Raw genomic sequence first — 9,048 nt, forward strand, 5'->3', positions numbered from 1 at the left:
GGAAAGGAGTTTTATCTATATAGTTTTCATTGATTCTGATTGAATATACTCAGTGTTTTTCTCTAGTACAACAGTAAATACCATAAAACTACAGATCGATTCAAGTGGATAATACATTCAGTTGCCAGCTTACATATGATTTAACCAATGCTGTCAAATGCAGAAATGGAGCTTAATACTTCCTTTATCTTTGGTAAAACATCTCACAGCTCAAGCAACACCAAGCTTGTCATCCACTGGTTTTAATCTGATGTTGCCTTAATGAGTCCAATCTGCATAGATGTTCTATCTAGCACAACAAAGAGTTCACAGAGAATTTTAATGTTAACAAGCACAAAGCAAACATCTGATAACTGCATTCCACCCCCGTTTCCAAACGCACTGCTAAATAAAGAGAATTCTTATCGTGTGCCATAATTCGTCAGAAACTCTTCCTTGTAGGTGTGTGTTTGACTTCCCGATGAGTACAGCAGCCAGCGGCTCGGATCTGATTCACTTGTGTTCTTTTCTCAGGAGATTTATTGCACGGTGACACACCTTACATGGACCTGGCACAGTTTGTCTGCTCAAAATAAGGTCAGACGTGATATGTGTGTTTCAACTTTATGGTTATATGCCATTTGTACACACTGTGTGACCAGGGCAATACAACTCTAGAATAACAAGAAAAAATCTAATATAGTTTGATGGATTGAATAAAACATGCAAGAAAATGACCAAAGCATCATGAACACCAACAGTTTGGCAGGTGCATGGATGGGAGTGGGTCAGTCCTACTTGCACGATGTCCTGTCGTCACTAGGTGTCAGCAGTGAGTTCAACAGTAGGCTCAGAGAAGCTTCACATCCTACAGCTAATCTTTAGCGCATTAACAAAAGGAGTCCTATGTTTCAATGCATTCACCACAGGACTATGCAAAAATGAACCACTGGTATGAAACTGGAGATATTGAAGCGCTGTCAGAGTCATGCAAATCCCCCCAGAGTTGATTAATAGATAACCACGGAACAAATGTCAATGATGGAATATATGTACAGTGCACAAACAGTTTTGCTATTTGTGAAGCATATTATTTTATCTTCAAACCTTTTTTTCTTTTCCAGAAAAGTGAAATAAATATCAAAAATATTGTATGTTGAGCCTTCCAAAGATTGTGAGTAGGTGTTCAAATAAATGTGTGAAATTCTCTCCCAGTATAGATCATACATTTTCCCAGCACATCTAAGAATGGTAACACCGTATTTAGTTCACTCTGAAAAACAATGGTACGGTCATCATGTTGTCCGACTGCAGCTTTCTTTTCACGCCCCAGTGTGCCTGCTTGTGTTTTCTTGTGGCTCATTTATTTTTTGTACTCAATCGGTTTGACTGTGACGCTGCTGTCAACGTCTTTGTGCGCTTTATTGTTCAATAAAATGATTTCTTAAATATTTGCTTTCCAGATGTTTCAAATTCAACATTAAAGTGTCAAAAATAAAACCATTACAAAAGTAGTGTTTTACTATCAATGGATATGAATATTATACAGCTTTACATTTACAAATAGATAAATATCTGCTTATTTTAGGATGAGATATTGAGATTTAACACCTACAGAGGAAGCTTTAATACATTTTCTGCTTAACCATGAGTTTAATTCTTAGTTTTAGCCTTTAGTTTAAAAAAGTTCTGATAAAAAAATAGACAATATCTCAATAGAAATAAGCATTTCCTGTAAGATGCAACTGCTTAATTAATGATGGCTGAACTCCATTTGGCTGCTTCAGTTTCAGTGTTGTAGTTTCGTGCATTGGTACGAAAGATGCCTTTTCTTTATCTCAAACAGAATCATTAGTGGTCCAAATCTCTCTTTATGTTAAAATGTTTCCTTTATCATAATTTTCTTTAATTCTGACATATGATGAGTTGATTTTTTTTCTGTTTTTACCTGATGCCATAGAGATAGCAGGTCTGCCCCCCCTGCACCGTGACAAAGTGGCTGTTGCTTCGATCCCTGAGTCAATATTGACCAGCAGCCATGCAGCAGGAGAGAGAAGCAACAGCAGCTGGGAGGAGGAAAGCCAGGAGATCATCATCAGCTACACACACACACACACACACACACACACACACACACACACACACACACACACACACACACACACACACACACACACACACACACACACACTTTTAATAAACCATACAAAAAAAACCACACACTGTCAGTATGATATGATATTGATCATTACTCATTTCTTCCATCCTGAGGCCGAGATACATTATAATAAATATATCAGCATTTGTAATCTAAGAAATGTATTGAAACAGTTCAACTACACATAACACACCATACTAAAAATCTTTTCGTGTGTGTAGTTCATTTGTGCAATTTGCAAGTGAATAAACTAAACTACTTCTTCATATTCATTTTTGCTCTTAGGTTCATTTTAATTCATATTGACATCCACCTCAGAGAGGAAATGTTTACATTGTCAAGACTAAATGCTTTTCAACATATGTTTTCAAAAATGCTATCCACTTTTCAAGAGATATATAACATCCTAAAAATTCTCTCCTCATTTCCTCTCCTTGCTTTTTAATGATCAGAAGCTGACAGGAGGCTCCAGGGCTTGGAGAGAAATGTGTCCGATTATGATCTGGCCATATTATCATATCAGTCCCCCCCCCCCCCGTTTGCTTGATCTGGTGGAAAGTTTATGCTAGTCCTGGCTTTGGCTCTGAGTGGCTCCACAGGTTCCTTAACTGAACTGCTAAGGATTTATGGCCTTTGCAACATCAAATATCTCCTACAAATGTCTTTTGATAATGGGAGCTATAAAATCACATTGCCAATTGTGCAATGAATTTCAAAACATGACTTACTCTGGCAGTATACATCAGCCTGGCTCACCTCCAGTAAGAGCTCGGGAGTATCAGACTGTTGGGGGGGGGGGCGGTCTGGATGATGTAATGGGTCGTCCTGACCTGTCGAACTGCATCACATTATATTTTTATTTCATGTCTGAAAACACGAGCTTCACATTGTGGAAAATCCCAAATCTGTCTGTATGATGTTTCTTATCAGCGTCTTTGTCATTGTAAGGAAAACTTTAAAAACAATATTACACAAGTGAGAAGTTAAGACATAATCAAACAACACTGAGACAGAAACCAATTTGCTGTGCAGTGACTAAGCCAAAACCTCAAAGCTGCTCTGATCTGACATGATTTAACAAAAGAAAAGATGAGGAAAAGCTCAATCCCTGACTACACACACACCTTTTGCATGAAGTGCAAACACAGGCGAGAGACTTTCAAGTCTTGGTCTTGATTCAAACCCACAGAAACACTCTGTCACACACACACACACACACACACACACACACACACACACACACACACACACACACACACACACACACACACACACACACACACACACACACACACACACACACCCTGCTGCAGTGTTTGTTGACACACTTTGAGACACACCGCCAGCAACTGGGAGCCCTCTGCAGTTTTCCCAGTGCAGGATCATTCACAGGTCATGTTTATGAATTGGGAGGAGTAGATGGATTCCACTTTTCTATCACTTTCTTCGTCCTTATATCCTCATATGTATCAGTCAGAAGGAAACTAAAATGTGTCTCTATGTTCCTGTGATTCATGGGTGAAGTGACGACATGTTATTGCTCTGATAGAGATCAAAGTTGCAGCTCAATCCAATAAAAACAAACTGCGATGCAATCAAAGCACAAGTGGAAAAGTGTGATTACTGATGGATTTATAACAGAGAAACCTTAACAACCCATGATAATCACAAAAATAGCCAACAATTTGCATGATTAACAAGGTTTTGTGAGGGGGTTCTACAAGAACAAATGAGAAGTGTGCTCTTTTAACCCTTATCTTTTATTTCAATTATTTAAGCTCTCCTTACAGGTTTTTTCTTTAGTCAACTGAGACAATGATCCTACAAAAACTTCTACTAACAATGTATCTGTTGTTCTTATAAAGTTAAACATTATATTCTCTTATTATGTCCCTTGTCAATGCTGCTCACAAAAGAAAAACATTTTAAACTAGTTTGACAATTTTAACCAATATGCTTGTTTCAATTCTTGTAGAGACTCAGGTAAATATAAAGCTAAAGCTGGCGGCTGGATAGGCCTAATTGAGCTTAGCAACAGCTAGGCAACTCCTTTCAAATATAACAAAATCTGCCTGTCAGTGCCCCTACGGTTACCCTATCAACATGTTATATCTCATTTTATTAATTTCATACAAATACTAATGTATAACAAATACTTTCAGTTTCAGAGGTGTTGTGTGCTGGACTATCCAGCTTTACCGCAAGCTATGACTTTCAGAGGTTTTGCCGTCACCTTGATGTCGCATGTTACTTTCCATTATGACTGTAAGTCATATTTATTTATCATTATGTTGATTATTACTATGTTTTTGTTTTTGTAATCTTCATTATCTTACTGATTGCAGTTTGTTGTGTGTAGCAAAAGCGCCATTTGCTGGGCTTCAGTATCCTGTCCCCACGGTTGCATGGCGTGTAATAACTGCATTCAAACTGTTAGACTATACTTTATATTTACAACTATTTTTTGTGGGTTGAAATGTGTGTATGCGATGATGAGGTTTCCGTTTTCTTTTCATGACATTTCTCTACCATGTTACTGCCAACCAGTGGCTAGCTTGACTGCTAAATGATTTTTTTCAGTTTTCTTGGGTTATTTTTTAGGAGCATGAGGTCAACAAACAAGATTCATGTTAATAAGTTAGCTTTGGTAGTTTGCATATTCTGATTCCTTTTGACTGAGTCAAGCTAGCTGCCTCCCTGTGTGTCTTAATGCTAAGCTAGGATAAACAAAGAAATCTATTCCTTTAAATCCATACAAAATTCTGAAATAATTTCAACATGAATCCCCCCTTTTCAGATACTGGCTACAGAATGTTATAAAAGCAAGCAGCCATTTCCAGTCTCTGAAAGGACATGAGTGGACGGAGAGTTCAGGTTGAGGGTAAGGTCCAGCTCAGTCTGCGGAACGCTACATGGCCGCTGGTTCCTGAATATCACGCACACATGATGTACTTTACCCTTTTTATTTCAGCCAGTTTCCAAATGTTCCGCTCTGTGCACCAACCAGGCCGTGGAGTGAGGAGCTAGAGGTCGTGAGAGGTCAGTGAAGAAACTGAAAAGCAGCCAAGCACACCTTGAGCCAACATCAGTAACTTTCATTGTCTTCCTGGAGATTAAAGTACTGAAATGACACAGAGAACAGGTTGATGCTGGTCTGGTCCAGAATCAGAGATTGATCATATGCCAATTAACGAATGAAAAACATTGTATTCAGTGTGTTGGAGATAAGAAATTAGAAAACCACATATCTCTAACTCGATATCTAGGCTTTGGAGTTTTTTGCATAGATGTTGATATTTGTTAAGACTATCCAAACTCTATTTCAGTAATTTCATGTTTTCCTGTCTGAGCATGGCAGACAAATAATTGTATAGGCCTTCAGTGCAGCAGGTGTGAAATAGATAAAGTGTAAAGGGGTAAATAAGCAGTAAACGTTCATTCTTGAGCCTAGGAACTTTCAGTCTCAACCTCGAATAACATGGACAGAAAAATTCCACAAATGTAACATTTAAGGACTTTTTGGATTACCCTAGTGTTCATTTTACAATCTCAAAGATCTCCATGTTGTTTTCTTTGGGTTTGGGTTACGATTAGGGATGGATATCATCAGTTATCCATAGGCTCAATCACCAATGTTACCTTGTTGGCTATAGATAGCGGCTTAAAAATGCTTGATTTCTCACGTTCTGCATCAGTGGAGAGCTGCGGTCTCGTAGATGTGGCAGTGTTGAGGGCCTGCCTTTTGCTAGCACTTCACGCATGCGCACTTCCGGATCCAAACCCTATTCAACTTAAGGATCTTGTTGTTATGTTGTTTGAGGGGGAATCATTCCCATTTGTCTGTCTTTGTATTCAACGTCGTGGGGAATCAGACTTAGGGACAGGTATTAAGTGAAACAGATGGAGCCAATCTTCTCTTCGATTGACTTGTTTGCTTTCATTTAGGTCATATGAAGGGCATCAGTGTTATTGAGACAACCTTGAGACACCTTGTTATAACTCTAAAGTCTTTGCAGTGTTGGTCTCTGCCTGACTCATCTGCTCAGGTGTTCGGACAGGTGTAGTTAGAGGAAACAGTTCCAGTCCCGGATGGTCCCTGTCCCCCCAGTTACTCAACGCTTGTGTCACAGATCTGTGTGAAAGTGATGTGTGTGTTTCACGTAGCGCTTCAGTACTTAGTTCTATTTCACAACACAGATGTGATGGTCTGTCTACTGGGTAAACAGTTTTTTGCCGCTTGTTATTATTTGTTGTTAATGGTTGACACATATTAAATGGAAACATGTGAAAGTGCCAAGAAAAATGTACGCCAAAGTCTTGCCATCCAGAGGTGACAAGTTGTGTGTGTGTGTGTGTGTGTGTGTGTGTGTGTGTGTGTGTGTGTCCATCCATCCATCCATATCTTTGTTTAAATTGATTCAATATATAGACACTCCTGTAATTATTTCAAATTTTTGCTTCACATGAATTACAAATAAGGTCTTTCATCTACTTTACCCAACACATCTTCAGTTTCACACCAATATCCAACTTTAACACTCCGTTCCACTGCGGTTATCGGAAAAGGTTTAGTGTCAGACATCAACTTGACCCATTTCTTGTCGTATTAGTAAAAAAACAATCTCTGAGATTTAAAATGAACATATGAGTCATTAACTTGTCAACCGAAGATGACGGAGCTGCAGACAGAATGTGATTTATCTGTTTCCACTGGGTTATTAACACTTTACACAACGGAGCGAAGTGCAGCTTAGGTGTGCAACTTGGGGAAACTTTACACAAGAATAGTAGCTGGAGATAAGGGTGTAATCCGTTTAATGACACCAACCATACCGAAAACTGAAGTGGATCTTTAGATTAAAGAAAAACAGTTTGATAATGTATTTTGGGAAAACAAAAAGTACCTAATAATAATATCATTAACTTTCTTACAGAGAATGGTCTGCAGGACAGAGCGGTGGGTTGTTAATTTAACTTTTTCTTTTATCTCGTACTTAATTTTGATATTTAGTTATATTCCATATACCATAAGCAGTTTTGCCGTACACTAACTACAAATCTGCATTGCTCTGGTGCTAATAGGTTTAGAGAATCCTGTGTATTACTAATGATCAACCACATTGATACTACACTGAAAGATTACATGTCTAACCAATAATTGGTCAAGTATCTTGTTGTAAACCACCATGCAGAGGAGGTCAGTGGCTGGTCGTTTTTTGTTTACAGCAAGGTTTTGTTTGCATCAAATGGAAGTTGTTAAAAAAAAAACAACAACATTTATTTATGGAAAGTTAGGTAATTTGTCACATGACTGACACATGCTATTTAGTTGATCTCATATAGGTCATCAGAATCTTTCTATTATTACCTTATCATAATTTGAGATTTACATTATAGAGACATTAAAACCTAAATGTTGAAGCATTTGTTAAGCGTTCAGAAATCCCAGTACTCAACTAAAGGGATTTGAAGTATCATCTTACATGCCATATAAGCAATTTAATGAGGGCGAAAGTCAATCTGAAGGGTGTTTAAGCGGTATCTTCCTCATGTCACCTGTACAGTTGTTCTTTAGTATGGTATTTTCCCCTAGTTTAAAGAAACTGTAAACGACTGTCTTTTTTTTTAGTGCTATTTGTTGATGTGTATTAGTTTATCTGTATCACTTCTGATTAACACACACAAGGCTAGACCCCCAGCTCAGAAAAAGGTGCAACATGCCAACACTTCACGATGTACAAAAAAACTTTCAATTAACTTTGGTTTCATGTATGGGTATTTATTTTCTATAAAAAGATAATTACATTTGTTTTAATTCTTCATACAGATTGTTTAATATAGGTCTATATTTTTCCGTGTCTGTGAACAACGATGTCTGTCTAGACTAGAGTTAACTTGAGCTAAACATCAGCGGTCATTTTTTATGTTAATAGTTTCCAGTAAAAACAGTAAAGTTACCAACCAATAATGAAGTTTAAACATGATTTAAATAACAACACAATCTCGAATCGTAAAAATAAATCAAAAATCTTAATCAATCTCTTTAATCACGCATTTGATGCCGCTTTCAGGACTTTTGCTAATATTTCCAATTGCCTTGGAAAGACTACTACTTTTAACGATTACACCTCATTTATTTTTGCAACAAAATAAGATAAATAAAGTTAAGAAATACATTTAAATTAAATTACCTTCACTTTAAAGTCAGATTGGACACCTGCTCTGTGACTTTCACACTCTGTCGGTCTTTGTTTTCGAGGTAGCCTAAACTACAACTAAAGAAGATAAACAGCTAAAGAGCTTTATTATTGTTTTATTTACAGAACTTTCACAAGGAAACAAAGGTGAAAATGTCCCTAATAACATCACCCTGCTCTTATTAATGATTAAGTGTTTGTTTAACTGCTGCGTGAATTGAAGTTTTATGGGTATTTTTCTAAATTTGCAAAGTGACATAAACCTGAATCGTTTCATTTAGCAATTTAAGGGACCAATATTTGTTATATGGTCGTGTCATTGTGCACAGATAAGAGACAATTGAGGCAATTAAAACCTTTAAAAGGGACTCCTGTCCCACGTTTTCAAGGTTTGAAACAAACAGCAGTTAGCTTACATGATGTGTTAAGTTGAAAACGAATAAAATATTGTATTATTATTGTAATTCTGAAAATAGAAATCGATGGATTTTGATATTATTGATACTAATTAATGGCTGCTTTTTCAGGGAAACTTTAACGTGCAAATTGTTTATTTGTTATAATTTAAATACATTGGCATTTCTTTATCACCCTCTAATGTGAGATTTTCCTAAAACTAATGAGGTTATAAAGTCTTTAATAAAGAAAAACAATGCTGAATTAATGAGGACATCAAAAGCTTATTAACATAGATTATCCCACTGAAAACACTTA

The sequence above is a fragment of the Eleginops maclovinus genome, chromosome 18 (assembly GCF_036324505.1).
Source record: "Eleginops maclovinus isolate JMC-PN-2008 ecotype Puerto Natales chromosome 18, JC_Emac_rtc_rv5, whole genome shotgun sequence".
NCBI classification, from domain to species: Eukaryota; Metazoa; Chordata; class Actinopteri; order Perciformes; family Eleginopidae; genus Eleginops; species Eleginops maclovinus.